Source organism: Heterodontus francisci, chromosome 30, assembly GCF_036365525.1.
Source record: "Heterodontus francisci isolate sHetFra1 chromosome 30, sHetFra1.hap1, whole genome shotgun sequence".
Classification (NCBI taxonomy): domain Eukaryota; kingdom Metazoa; phylum Chordata; class Chondrichthyes; order Heterodontiformes; family Heterodontidae; genus Heterodontus; species Heterodontus francisci.
Genome location: NC_090400.1, coordinates 48,950,615 through 48,964,701, shown reverse-complemented (window position 1 = coordinate 48,964,701; position 14,087 = coordinate 48,950,615). Strand labels below are relative to the sequence as shown.

General features: G+C 43.9%; 1 protein-coding gene across 2 annotated transcripts in view; it reads right to left on the bottom strand.

The window, feature by feature from the left end:
• Positions 1-14,087, bottom strand: part of mettl16 (methyltransferase 16, N6-methyladenosine) — a 125,205-nt gene that overhangs the window by 104,475 nt on the left and 6,643 nt on the right. The window contains exon 1 of one of the 2 annotated variants that reach the window (XM_068010536.1): positions 9,104-9,221. The exons of the other annotated variant lie outside the window; for it this stretch is intronic. The gene's annotated coding sequence lies outside the window, so the exon portion shown is untranslated. Of the gene's footprint in view, positions 1-9,103; positions 9,222-14,087 lie in introns of those variants that run through there. 2 annotated transcript variants of the gene reach the window in all.

The window sequence follows — 14,087 nt, the reverse complement described above, 5'->3', positions numbered from 1 at the left end:
AGCCTTTGGGATAACCAGGGCATTTTTTTTTAATTCATTCATGGGATGTGGGCATCGCTGGCTAGGCCAGCATTTATTGCCCAAACCTAATTGCCCTTGAGAAGGTAGTGGTGAGCGGCCTTCTTGAACCGCTGCAGTCCATGTGAGGTAGGTACACCCACAGTGCTGTTAGGGAGTTCCAGGATTTTGACCCAGTGACAGTGAAGGAACGGCGATATAGTTCCAAGTCAGGATGGTATGAGACTTGGACGGAACTTGCAGGCGGTCATGTTTCTATGCATCTGCTGCCCTTGTCCTTCGAGGTGGTAGATGTCGCAGGTTTGGAGGGAGCTGTCGAAGGAGCCTTGGTGCGTTGCTGCAGTGCATCTCGTAGATGGTACACACTGCTGCCACTGTGCGTCGGTGGTGGAGGGAGTGAATGTTAGTGGATGGTGTGCCAATCAAGCGGGCTGCTTTGTCCTGGATGGTGTCGAGCTTCTCGAGTGTTGTTGGAGCTGCACCCATCCAGGCAAGTGGAGAGTATTCCATCACACTCCTGACTTGTGCCTTGTAGATGATGGACAGGCTTTGGGGAGTCAGGTGAGTTACTCACCGCAGGATTCCAAGCCTCTGACCTGCTCTTGTAGCCACGGTATTTATATGGCTACTCCAATTCAGTTTCTGGTCAATGGTAGCCCCTAGGATGTTGATAGTGGGGGATTCAGCGATGGTAATGCCATTGAATGTCAAGGGGAGATGGTTAGATTGTCTCTTGTGGGAGATGGCGCAAATGTTACTTGCCACTTATCAGCCCAAGCCTGGATATTATCCAGCTCTTGCTACATTTCTACACGGACTGCTTCAGTATGTGAGGAGTCGCAAATGGTGCAGAACATTCTGCAATCATCAGCGAACATCCCCACTTCTGACCTTATGATTGAAGGAAGGTCATTGATGACGCAGCTGAAGATGGTTGGGCCTAGGACACTACCCTGAGGAACTCCAGCAGTCATGTCCTGGAGCTGAGATGATTGACCTCCAACAACCACAGCCATCTTCCTTTGCACTAGGTATGACTCCAACCAGCAGAGTGTTTTCCTCCTGATTCCCATTGACTCCAGTTTTGCTACGGCTCCTTGATGCCATACTCAGTCAAATGCTGCCGTGATGTCAAGGGCAGTCACTCTCACCTCACCTCTGGAGTTCAGCTCTTTTGTCCATGTTTGAACAAAGGCTGTAATGAGGTCAGGAGCTGTGTGGCCTTGGCGGAACCCAAACTGAGCATCACTGAGCAGGTTATTGCTAAGCAAGTGCTGCTTGATGGCACTGTTGATGACACCTTCCATCACTTTACTGATGATTGAGAGTAGGCTGATGGGGCGGTAATTGGCCGGGTTGGACTTGTCCTGCTTTTTGTGTACAGGACATAACTGGGCAATTTTCCACATTGCCAGGTAGATGCCAGTGTCATAGCTATACTGGAACAGCTTGGCTAGGGGTGCGGCAAGTTTTGGAGCACAGGTCTTCAGTACTATTGCCGGAATATTGTCAGGACCCATAGCCTTTGCAGTATCCAGTGCCTTCAGTCGTTTCTTGATATCAAGCGGAGTGAATCGAATTGGCTGAAGTCTGGCATCTGTAATGCTGGGAACCAGCAGGGGGCCGAGATGGATCATCAACACGGCACTTCTGGCTGAAGATTGTTGCAAATGCTTCTGCCTTAACTTTCGCACTGATGTGCTGGGCTTCTCCATCATTGAGGATGGGGATATTTGTGGAGCCACCTCCTCCAGTTAGTTGTTTAAATTGCCCACCACCATTCACGACTGGATGTGGCAGGACTGCAGAGCTTAGATCCGATCCGTTGGTTATGGGATCGCTGAGCTCTGTCTATTGCATGCTGCTTATGCAGTTTGGCATGCAAGTAGTTCTAGGTTGTAGCTTCACCAGGTTGACACCTCATTTTGAGGTATGCCTGGTGCTGCTTCTGGCATGCCCTCCTGCACGCTTCATTGAACCAGGGTTGGTCTCCTGGCTTGATAGTAATGGTAGAGTGGGGAATATGCCGGGCCATGAGTTTACAGATTGTGGCTGAGTACAATTCTGCTGCTGCTGATGGCCCACAGTGCCTCATGGATGCCCAGTTTTGCATTGCTAGATCTGTTCGAAATCTATCCCCTTTAGTACGGTGATAGTGCCACACAACACGATGGAGGGTATCCTCAATGTGAAGGCGGGACTTCGTCTCCACAAGGACTGTGCGGTGGTCACTCCTACCAATACAGTCATGGACAGAAGCATCTGCAGCAGGCAGATAGGTGAGGACAAGGTTAAGTAGGTTTTTCCCTCGTGTTGGTTCCCCCACCACCTGCCGCAGACCCAGTTTAGCAGCTATGTCCTTTAGGACTCGGCCAGCTCGGTCAGTAGTGGTGCTACCGAGCCACTCTTGGTGATGGACATTGAAGTCCCCCACCCAGAGTACATTTTGTGCCTTTGCCACCCTCAGTGCTTCCTCCGTGGTGTTCAACATGGAGGAGTACTGACTCATCAGCTGAGGGAGGCTGGTAGGTGGCAATCAGTAGGAGATTACCTTGCCCACGTTTGACCTGATGCCATGAGACTTCATGGGGTCTAGAGTCGATGTTGAGGACTCCCAGGGCCCTCCCTACGGTAGATCACTGTGCCGCCACCTCTGCTGGGTCTGTCCTGCCGGTGGGACAGGACATACCCAGGGATAGTGATTGCAGTGTCTGGTACATCGTCTGTAAGGTATGACTATGTCAGGCTGTTGCTTGACTAGTCTGTGGGACAGCTCTCCCAACTTTGGCACAAGCCCCTAGATGTTAGTAAGGAGGACTTTGTATGGTCGACAGGGCTGGGTTTGCTGTTGTCGTTTCCGGTGCCTAGATCAATGCCGGGTGGTCCGTCCGGTTTCATTCCTTTTTATTGACTTCGTAGCGGTTAGGTACAACTGAGTGGCTTGCTAGGCCATTTCAGAGGGCATGTAAGAGTTAACCACATTGCTGTGGGTCTGGAGTCACATGTAGGCCAGACCAGGTAAGGACAGCAGATTTCCTTCCCTAAAGGACATTAGTGAACCAGATGGATTTTTACAACAATCGACAATGGTTTTACGGCCATCATTAGAATTCCACCTTCTGCTGTGGTGGTATTCAAACCCATGTCCCCAGAGAAATACCCTGGGTCTCTGGGTTACTAGTCCAGTGATAATACCACTATGCCACCACCTCCCCTTTTGTTAAAATAAATGAAAAAGCACAGTAAACCAGAATGATGCAGAATGCAACTGAATCTCTTAATTTTCTTGTAAATGTAGTTATTTTAGGTCAGGAACAAAAGGGAAGAATATAGGAAATATGAAGTGCTTTCATTTTCCAACAGACCTCAGTTCTGAACGACCTAATTGAGATAGACACAACTAGTCCAAGACACAACTGATGGTTACTTACACACAATGGCGCAAACTTTAATTTCGAGAAACATTTTCTCTTTAGAACTCATTTTTCATTTTAAATTAACAGCTCTTCCCGGCCCTTCAGTTTCATCCAAAAATTTGTATACTCTGAACACGAAGTCACAGAAAATTTGGCAGCATTAAACAACATGGGATATGCTTTATTTTTCCTTTTTAAATGTTCCATCTTTTTCATTGTTGAAAAGAGTAGAAGGGAAGACAAGGTAAATCAAGGCATGTTTGGATGTCAAGTAAACAAAACTTGCATTTATATGCCCGACCACTCAAGTACGTCATAGTACCTCACCTAAACTGACTTGATAAGTAGGAAAATGTGGCAATTTTATTGCATAGCAAATCCTAGAAACAATAATGAATAAAATAACCAGCTTGAGCCTTTGTTGGTGCTAGTTAGAGGAGGAATAGAAGAGGTTAGGTTACATTTGTGCTGCATTGTCAAGTAATAGCCAACTAGATCAAAATGGGACAACCATCTCTCATTACCTGCAATGACACCACTAACACTGAATTGTTCACCATCAACACGTCGGAAGTCAGACGGGATGTTGAACTGGAACAGCCATATTGATGTGACTGCAAAAGCAGGGCAGATGATGGGTACTCTGCAATGAATAGCTCACTCATTGACCCTTCAAAGTCTCTCCACTGTTCTATGATTACCTTTAAAAGTGATGTCCCTTTAAGATCTTAGTATGCTACTAAGCAGAGTACCAGGATGCAGTCATGTGACTCAAAGCCATAGTCACTTCAACTGTAACACCCAGAGTAAGGTTCTGTAAATAATTAGCTCTGTACTGTATAAAAGTCGTAATAAACCCATTTTGAGATCTTCAACATAACTGGACTTCACGCATTTCATTTATGTTGCATCAGACAATGTAAAACAACTCATTACATGGTGGCAGCTGTGGTGAGAAAAAATAGACTAAGTTGAAGATCACGGGTAAAACAGCTCTGAAAACAACCTTTCCTATAGCCAGAAGAGAGCAAGTTCAAGAAAAATACTGGCTCAAACAGTGGAAATAAGAACTTACCTCATGTTGTAGAAGACAGAGCACAGAACGACAGGCTGCAAGTAAATCGATGAGTCATTGTGCCGAAGGGCAAGGAATACTGCTTTAAAAAAAAGCTTTGAAGTCCTTCGAAAGATAGTTTTTTTCAAAAGCTCCATGTAGAAAAAAAAAAGGGGAAGACCCGACTCCTTTCCTAAGCTGATTTGAGGTCAGCGCCAGTACAGGAGGCGACCGTTCGAAAAAAATGCAGGAAAACCCATATCACTGCAGAGCCTTCATCCACGCAGCCAAAGTTTTTAAAAAATCATTAAAGTACTCAAGCGTGAGTAAGAGCTTACATTCATGAAGCCACTGTAAAAAAAAAACATTAAAACCACTCAAGCGTCAAGAACATAAACAAACCCTAGCAAAAAAAAGCTACTGATGGGCCTATTGAACAGCTGTGTAAATAGAACTGGCTTGAGTGCTTGAAGCAAGATAAACATACAGTAGGAGCAAACACCTGCTCGTTAATCAAAGCAGCTAGTCTAAATTACTGTTTCCTCTTTAAGAAACTGTTAAGAGTCATAGAACAAGTCTTAAAGCAGGTTTAAGCAAAGGAACAGCAGGAAGATGGATACCAAATTTCCCAACATGAACTGAAAAGCCTTGGATATCCTATCAGAGTTCAAATTGTTCCAACAAAGAATGCAATTATGCTTTACAGACCAACTAATTGCAAAACCAGAAAAACAGGCTCTAAAAATACTAACAGTTGAAAATGAGGGATTGCACAGAATCAATACCTCTGGACTATTTGACGAGGACCAGAAAGATCCCACAATGACATGGAAAGTGCTGAAATTGATGTCCTACAGGCAACAGCCACAGAATCAATAGACCAACTTCTCAGTCGATACCGTGATAAGGGCAACGAATGCGACTTCTCAGAAATTAAGCTGTCAGACTGAATGATGGAGCTGGTGATTTTATTGACACCCATTGAAATGTTTCAGAAAGACCTCTTGGGGAAATAGAAAGGTCACAGCATTGATGTGCTGTTGGACGATGGTAGGAAATATGAAGCCATTGTAGCTGGACAACTGCACCTGCAAGCACCAGGTGCAGCCAACAGTATCGGTAGCATAACCAGGTTGAAAAGAGCAAGCAAGATGTGTGTTAAGTGCGGTCTGTCCCACTCACGGCAAAATTGCCCTGCATTTCGTGACCTATGCAAGGCTTGCAGTGCAAAAGGACACTGGGCCCGCCTATGCAAGAAATCTAGCTCCAAAGATGCAGCCAAAATGCCCCAGCTGGACACGAATGAGAAGACAAGCGCGGCAACAGCAGCAAAACGAGCGCCAGAGACCTGCGTAAACGCAAGCCAATATTCGGAGTCCACAGCAAAACAGATCTGAGACAAGACTCAACGAGCAGTAATTCTCAGCCAGACGACGAACAGGCATTCCACATTGTAACCCTGACACATCATGTGGATGAAGTCAAACAACTGAAAGCTTTTGCCACTATCAACATCACATGCCGAAAGGAAGCTGGCAAACACACACTCAGGGTCAAGAATGACACCGGCGCTAGTGCAAAAATCCTACCAGTCCGAACACTCAAAGATATGTACTGGGGTCGTTGGAAACCAATGATAAAACCAACAACTGCCAAGTTATCTGCATACAATGGATCACCCATTCCTTGCAGTGGCACATTAAAAATGCAATGCCGATATGGCAAGTCGGCATGGAAACCACAAATATTCTTGTAGACACAAACCTTGTAGACACGGGTGACCAGCAGTGGCAGGACTACCAGCTTGCAAGGACCCCAATATCATAAATATCCACGAGGTCACCAAGGTACCAAGTATGGCAGAAGAGAACAAGGGTACCCGCATTGAGTCACAGTCCCTCCAGGATCTCCATGATTCTGGTCTGCAGAGTATCAGCCCCTTCTCAGAGATGCCATACCAAGAGAATGGGGATCCAAACTCAGATGGTGAAAGTTCTTTGTCAACAGCGTTTTCTCCAGCGACTCAGCAGAGATTGACACTACTGCAAAGCAAGGGATGGAAGTGGGGAGCATTGCTAAGGGAAAATCTCCAAGGACGGAACCCGCTCGTAGACTCCAACCAGCATCAAATGGTGTAGTCTGGAAATCCAGCTATAGCACAACTATGCTGCGCCTTCACTTCTTCTCTTTAGAGAACTGCCAGCACCACAATGAGCCAAAACGAAACAGGTGCCTCCATATGACCAAGTACTCCTCCCCCAACATGTCCTCGACCTTGAGCCCCAAGCCTTCAGACAGAGGATGAGGAGAGGCGAAGGACACACAATGTCCTGAAGAGGCACAGGAGGAATAAGCTGAAGCACAGTCTGTTGGATCTTCGAGATGAAGTGCTCAAACTCTCCAAGAATGACAAGGCCTCAAAAGTGGTCATCTTGAGAAAAGCAACAGAGTATGTTAGCAGGCTGAAGGCAGAACAGAAACTGAATGCAGAGAAGGAGAAACTTCAGAAAGAAGAGCAATGTCAGAAATCTCCAAACCTTTGTGAAGAAGACACTGAGACTAGGATGCTTTGGTGTAGATTGTTTATTGATTGTCACAGAGCTTACTTCTACTCTCCAAACACCACCACCAGCCAGTGCTGGCTGGCTATTCTTTATATATACACACTTGAATACAATTAACTCCCAACACCTGTTCACCCTATTATCTTGAACTACCAGGTATTTATCATCCATTAACATAACTTCAGACCCTAACAAGCAACAGATGAGATGCAAATTCTCCAAGCAAGAGTTGTCAAACCACCAAAACAACAGATGGACTATTGAGCCTCTATACTTGTAAATTTCACAATATCTATACCTGTGTAAATAATTTTGGTGTTAACCAATGTTTTTACTTTTAGCATACGAGACTTATCTTTGGAAAGAAAGGGGATGCTGTATGATTGCCTTTAAGAGTGATGTCCCTTTAAGATCTTAGAATGCTAATGAACTAAGCACCAGGATGCAGTCATGTGACTCAGGCACACTGCAACTGTAACACCCAGAGTAAGGTTCTGTAAATAATTAGCTCTGTACAGTGTAATAGTTTATCTGTAATACTGTTTTGAGATCTTTAACATAACTGGACTCCATGCATCTCATTTCTGCAGCATCAGACAACATATAAGAACTCATTACATCCACTATCTATAAAGCTCAATTTGGGGCTTGAATAAAATATCATCCAGTTCCCATTTTCTATCACTGTGTAGGTCCCTGCCGAACGTGCGTGGACACCGGAATAGGATGGGCTAGTTAGTTAGCTGACCGACAATCTCTGCCAAGGCTCACCAGTGAATCGTTGTGCAGTAGTTGGGGAACCTTATCCCACCAAGGAATCAACAACTTAAGAGGAGAGGAACAATTAAAAAAAAAACAGTACAATATTCTGCATCATTAATATGATGGCAAACCTACTTAACGGATGATTTCTACCTTTGGTTTTCCAAAGCCAACTTACAGCCAAGCAATCTGCATTTAGGCCTCCTTAGCGCTCCTCTGAAACCTGCTGCCGAGAGGTGGATGAAAACTTCTGGAACATAGGAATTTAGACTCTCAGAAAAGACCACTAGTCACAATCCATCTAGTTTCCCAATGGCAGCTTAACTGAGATCATAAACTCAAGCAAGATCAGGGGTTTGAAGTCTTGCCATATCACTATGATTCATATTCCAAAATGTCACTTTTCCTATTGCAAAGTTTGTGATCACACAACAATTATTGATATAGAACTTTCAATGCAACAGAACACCCCAAGGTGCTTCACAGTAGCATTATAAAATAAAATGACACCAAGCCACAGAAGGAGATGTTAGGGCAGATGATTAAAATCTTGGTTAAAAAGGTAAGGTTTAAAGGGCATCGTAAAGGAGCAGTGAGTTAGAGAGGTGTAGGTAGGGAATTCCATAGCATCGGGTCCAGGCAGCTATAGGGATGTCCACCAATGGCGGCATGATCAAAATCAGAGGTGCTCAGAAGGCCAGAATTAGACTACAGATATCTTGAGGGTTATGGGTCTGGAAGAGATTAGAAATAGGGTGAGGCGAGGCTATGGTGGGATTTGAAAACAAAGATGGAAATTTTAAAATCAAGGCATTGTTTAACCAGGAGCCAATGTAGGTCGGGACTTAGTGTGAGTTAGGCCAGAGGCAGCAGAACGCACACAAAATGTGTGGTCATTGTGTTTTCCACGCTCCTATAATAGGTGGCATAAATCGACATCCCCACTTCCGGACTCTAGCAAGACCCACAATAAACCCTATTTCTATTTCAAGCAAAAAACTCACAAAATAAACATGATCAAATTACCGTGAATTAGGGGAACGAACTGCCTCAGTTCATTGCAAAGGATCAATTATAAGATTGTGGACCAGGTATAGCGGAAAACTAAGCACTATGAATTTATTTTTAGATCAAGGATTTTAATTAAAAACATAAGTTGGAAAGATTACAATATCACAAATAATTCAATTCCTTTTAATATTCATACATTGGACATGGCCCATATTACATTTTCTGGGGTCAAAGTTGCTATTTTCCCAGATAGTTATGATTAAAGCTAATATTGGTACCTTGTTAGTGCAGTAATTCTAGTACAGGACCACGATCCTGCTTCTTACCCACTCCTCAAAGCTTTACCCTCGCACTAAACAATTACAAACCTCCCGTGTTTCAGGACATTAAAAAAAACTACAGGCCTCGGCAGCTGCGCACAAACCCTTCCCCACGACCCGGAAGGACCTCCCTCTCCAGTCAGTTTGCGGTGAATACTGCACAGGCGTCACTTACTCCAGTACCGCCACTTATGATAGTTTTACAGTGCAAACTATGACAACTTTATCTATGTTGAGCCAATGCACAGCAGGCAACATTAGTGAAACACCAAGTAATATTTATATATTTACTACATACACGAAACCCCGCTGTCTTTTTCTAATTTTTAAGCTCTCTTATGAACAAATTGGACTGTGTTTCTGTTCCCCTCTTTTCAAGCTGATGGCTTTTTCTAAGATGGGTCACTATTCTAACTTTTACTCAATCGAATCTGGACGGGGAGGGCATTTACAAAAATGGCTGTGTTGATAATTTTTCATGCAGACACAAGTGCAAAATTAGGTATTTTAGGATATAAAAGTGTGGACCCATATCAAACATGTATGTGATTTCCTCGCCACCTTCCCATGTTTGTGTGAAAATACAGCATAGGACATTTTCTATTCAGTTTTGAACTTCTCAAAATTGCTGATCAGCTGGTCAAGTTGGCAAAATAATAGAGAACAAGTCATCCTTCACAATTAATCAAAAATATTCTTTAAATTTAAATTACTTTTTGTCTCTGGCCTGTCAGTCTAAAAAGAACTTGCTATTCACAGCTTCAACAACTAAAGCCATGCCAAAGTTCAGGATTTTTGGCTATTTTTCCACAGAAAGGATTTGGAAGGAGCTATACTTTTTACAATGTATTTCAAAGCATTGTGTATTCACACAAGTTTTTTAAAAAAATATTATCACTAGTAAAAATGATAATCAGCTATCTTGGATGGTGTTTCCTCACAGACTGAAAAGAATACAGAGAATGCTGAAAATACTCTGCAGGTCAGGCAGCATCTGTGGAAAGAGAAACAGAGTTAATTTTCAGGTTGGTGACCTTTCTGCGGAACTGGAAAATATTTACAAAAACATAGGGAATTGGGGAGGAAATGATAAGAACAGAAGAATGTAAAAGTGCCTAATTGAAGGAAAGAGAGAAATCAAGAGACAGAACACTGGCTGAGGGTCCCGCAAAGTCTACAAAGACACTCTGGTCCAGCAAAAGCTACAAGGTTAGGACGTAGGAGAGTAGTTAGGAGGTATTTTGTTTAAGTCAAGCAATATGACCCATTGATGTAGGGAAGCATAGCATGTTCATTATTCTGTTTTATTACACAAAAAGGTTGTACTGATTGAAATAAGAGAATCTGATCATAAGCAGTGCTGTGTATCTTCATATGCTGTGAAATAAGGAAGCCTCATTATTCATACCTAGTATTGTCTCGCAAATTTGCTTGCTTGGAGAGATTGAAGAAGCACTTGGATGAGATCCTAGATATGAAATTGTACCCCAACTAAAAATCAACATTTTCAGGTGGGAATGGGGGCTAGGGTGTGAAGGAAAAGGAGAAAGGAAAACATTATCAAAGAAATATAAAAAGTTGAAATGATTGCATTATTGGCTCTGCTATCTATTTTTTTCATCACCCTTAGAAGAGAGGTTAATAACCTTAGCATAGAGGGCAAAATTTGCTGATGATACAAAACTTGGAAACATTGGGAACTGTGAGGAGGATAGTGTAGATTGTTTTTTATTCGTTTATGGGGATGTGGGCGTCGCCGGCCAGGTGAGCATTTATTGCCCATTCCTAATTGCCCATGAGAAGGTGGTTGTGACATGCCTTCTTGAACTGCTGCAGTCCATGTGGGGTAGCTACACCCACAGTGCTTCGATTTTGTAGCGGTTGAGTGGCTTGCTAGGCCATTTCAGGGGGCATTTAAGAGTCAACCACATTGCTGTGGGTCCGGATTCACATGTAGGCTAGACCAGGTAAGGACAGCAGATTTCCTTCCGACAATCGTTTCATGGGCATCATTAGAATAGCTTTTAATTCCAGATTTATTAATTGAATGCAAATTCCACCTTCTGCCATGGTGGGATTCGAACCCATGTCCCCAAAGTAATACCCTGGTTCTCTGGATTATTAGTCCAGTGACAATACCACTACACCATTGCCTCCCACTTCAAAAGGACATAGATAGGTTGCTAGAATGCGCAGACAAGTGGCAGATGAAATTTAATACAGAGAAGTGTGAACTGATCAATTTTGGTAGGAAGAATGTGGAGAGAAAATATAAAATAAAGGATGCAATTCCAAAGGGGATGCAGGAGCAGAGGGACCTGGATGTATATGTGCATAAATCATTGAAGGTGGCAGGACAGGTTGAGAGAGTGGTTAATAGAGCATACAGCATCCTAGGCTTCATTAATAAGGGCATAGAGTATAAAAGCAAGGAAGTTATGTTAACCTTGTATAGAACACTGGTTCAGTCTCAACTGGAAAACTGCATCCAGTTCTGATATGCTTCTGATATGACCTCCTTTTTCCTCAACCGAGGATTTCCCCCCACTGTGGTTGACAGGGCCCTCAACCGTGTCCGACCCATTCCCCGCACCTCTACCCTCACCCCTTCCCCTCCCTCCCAGAACCGTGACAGGGTTCCCCTTGTCCTCACTTTTCACCCCACCAGCCTCCATATCCAAAGGATCATCCTCCGCCATTTCCGCCACCTCCAGCATGATGCCACTACCAGTCGCATCTTCCCCTCCCCTCCCCTGTCAGCATTCCGAAGGGATCGTTCCCTCCGCGACACCCTGGTCCACTCCTCCATTACCCCCACCACCTCGTCCCCGTCCCAGGGCACCTTCCCCTGCGATCGCAGGAGGTGTAATACCTGCCCATTTGCCTCCTCTCTCCTCACTATCCCAGGCCCCAAACACTCCTTTCAGGTGAAGCAGCGATTTACTTGTACTTCTTTCAATGTAGTATACTGTATTCGCTGCTCACAGTGTGGTCTCCTCTACATTGGGGAGACTAAGCGCAGACTGGGTGACCGCTTTGCGGAACATCTCCGCTCAGTCCGCAAGCAGGACCCTGAGCTTCCGGTTGCTTGCCATTTCAACACTCCCCCCTGCTCTCATGCTCACATCTCTGTCCTGGGATTGCTGCAGTGTTCCAGTGAACATCAACGCAAGCTCGAGGAACAGCATCTCATTTACTGATTAGGCACATTACAGCCTGCCGGACTGAACATTGAGTTCAATAATTTCAGAGCATGACAGCCCCCCATTTTACTTTCATTTTTAGTTATTTTTTCTTCCTTTTTTTAACATTCTTTTTCACATTTTTTACAATCTTTTTTTTGCATTTATTTCATTTCATCTTTGTTTGTTCAGTTTGCTTACCCACTGTTTTTTTTCAGGTTTGCACTTGCTGCTGTTCAATATTCAGTGTATTTACACCTAATCTGTACTAATGCTTTGTCTTTCAACACACCATTAACATATTGTTTACCTTTGCTCCATGACCTTTTGGTCAGCTATGTGGCCTGGTCCAATCTAGACCTCCTTTGTTATCTCTTGCCCCACCCCCACCTCACTTGCTTATAACCTGTGACTCTTCTAATATTTGTCAGTTCCGATGAAGGGTCACTGACCCGAAACGTTAACTCTGCTTCTCTTTCCACAGATGCTGCCAGACCTGCTGAGTGATTCCAGCATTTCTTGTTTTTAATCCAGTTCTGGGTGTTTGTCATGCAGACCCCCACCTGCCAAGAATGAGGCATATTGATTTTAAACTGTGAAGAAATGACTGGTTTGAAGATCACCAGACACCTGGCTGGAAGAACATTTGCATACTAAGGGACAGTGCTTGGAGAGACAAAGGAATTGACCACTGATTCAATTAACAGAGATTGGTCTGACAATGGTTCCACATCTTGTCGGTAAGAGATAGCACTAAACCTCCCCCACCGAGAGTTTTGAAATCCACAAACCTCGTAGGAGAGACTGCTCCCAAATAAGGAGCTAGTCACATGACTAACCTGCTGGACAACCTGGGTTTTTTTGAATTGTGCCACAGAGAAAGGAACAGAAGGCAGTGTGCAACTGAGCCTGGAACTAGGAAGCCTCTCTCACTTTCTTCCAAGCCACCGGACCCACGGAAGATACGTAAACCTCAAGAGGGAAAAGACTCCTACATCGGAACAAGTTGAAGTGTGAACTGGGCCCCAACGAATTGCAAGACCTACCGTCAACCAAAGACTCCACATTGAACTTAAAGGACTGTAACTACCAGATATTGCCTCAGACTTTTCCCCTTTATTCCTTCTACTTTTTCTGTCTCTATCTGCATGTGTATTTATCGTGTATGCATGCTAGTGTGGTCATGTCGCATATTCATAGTCTTTAATTGGATTAGAGTTTAAGATTAATAAACTTCTACCTTTCTTGTTTAAATCTAAGGATTTGATTTCTTTGCCTTACAATTGGAGCAGTGAACAAGGATTCACTAAGGGGGAGCTAAAAACATGGTGTTTTCAAATTAAACTCTGTTAAGGTTAAACCAGGCAAAGACTGAGAGGGAATCCGTTGACCCTATCTCACCTGGTCGTAACAGTACCACACTTTAGGAAAGATGTGCAGGCATTGGACAGAGTGTAGCAAAGGTTCACGAGAATGGTTCCAGGGATGAGGAATTTCAGTTATGTGGACAGATTGGAGAGGTTGGATCTGTTTTCTTTGAAGAAGATTAGGTTGAGAGGAGATTTGATAGAGGTATTGAAAATCATGAGGGGTCTGGACAGGTAGATAATGAAAAAGCATTCCCATTGGTGGAGGGATCGAGAACAAGAGGGCACAGATTTAAGGTAATTGGCAAAAGAAGCAATAGTGACATGAGGAAAAACTTTTTCATGCAGCGAGTGGTTAGGACCTGGAGTGCACCATCTGAGAGTGTGGTGGAG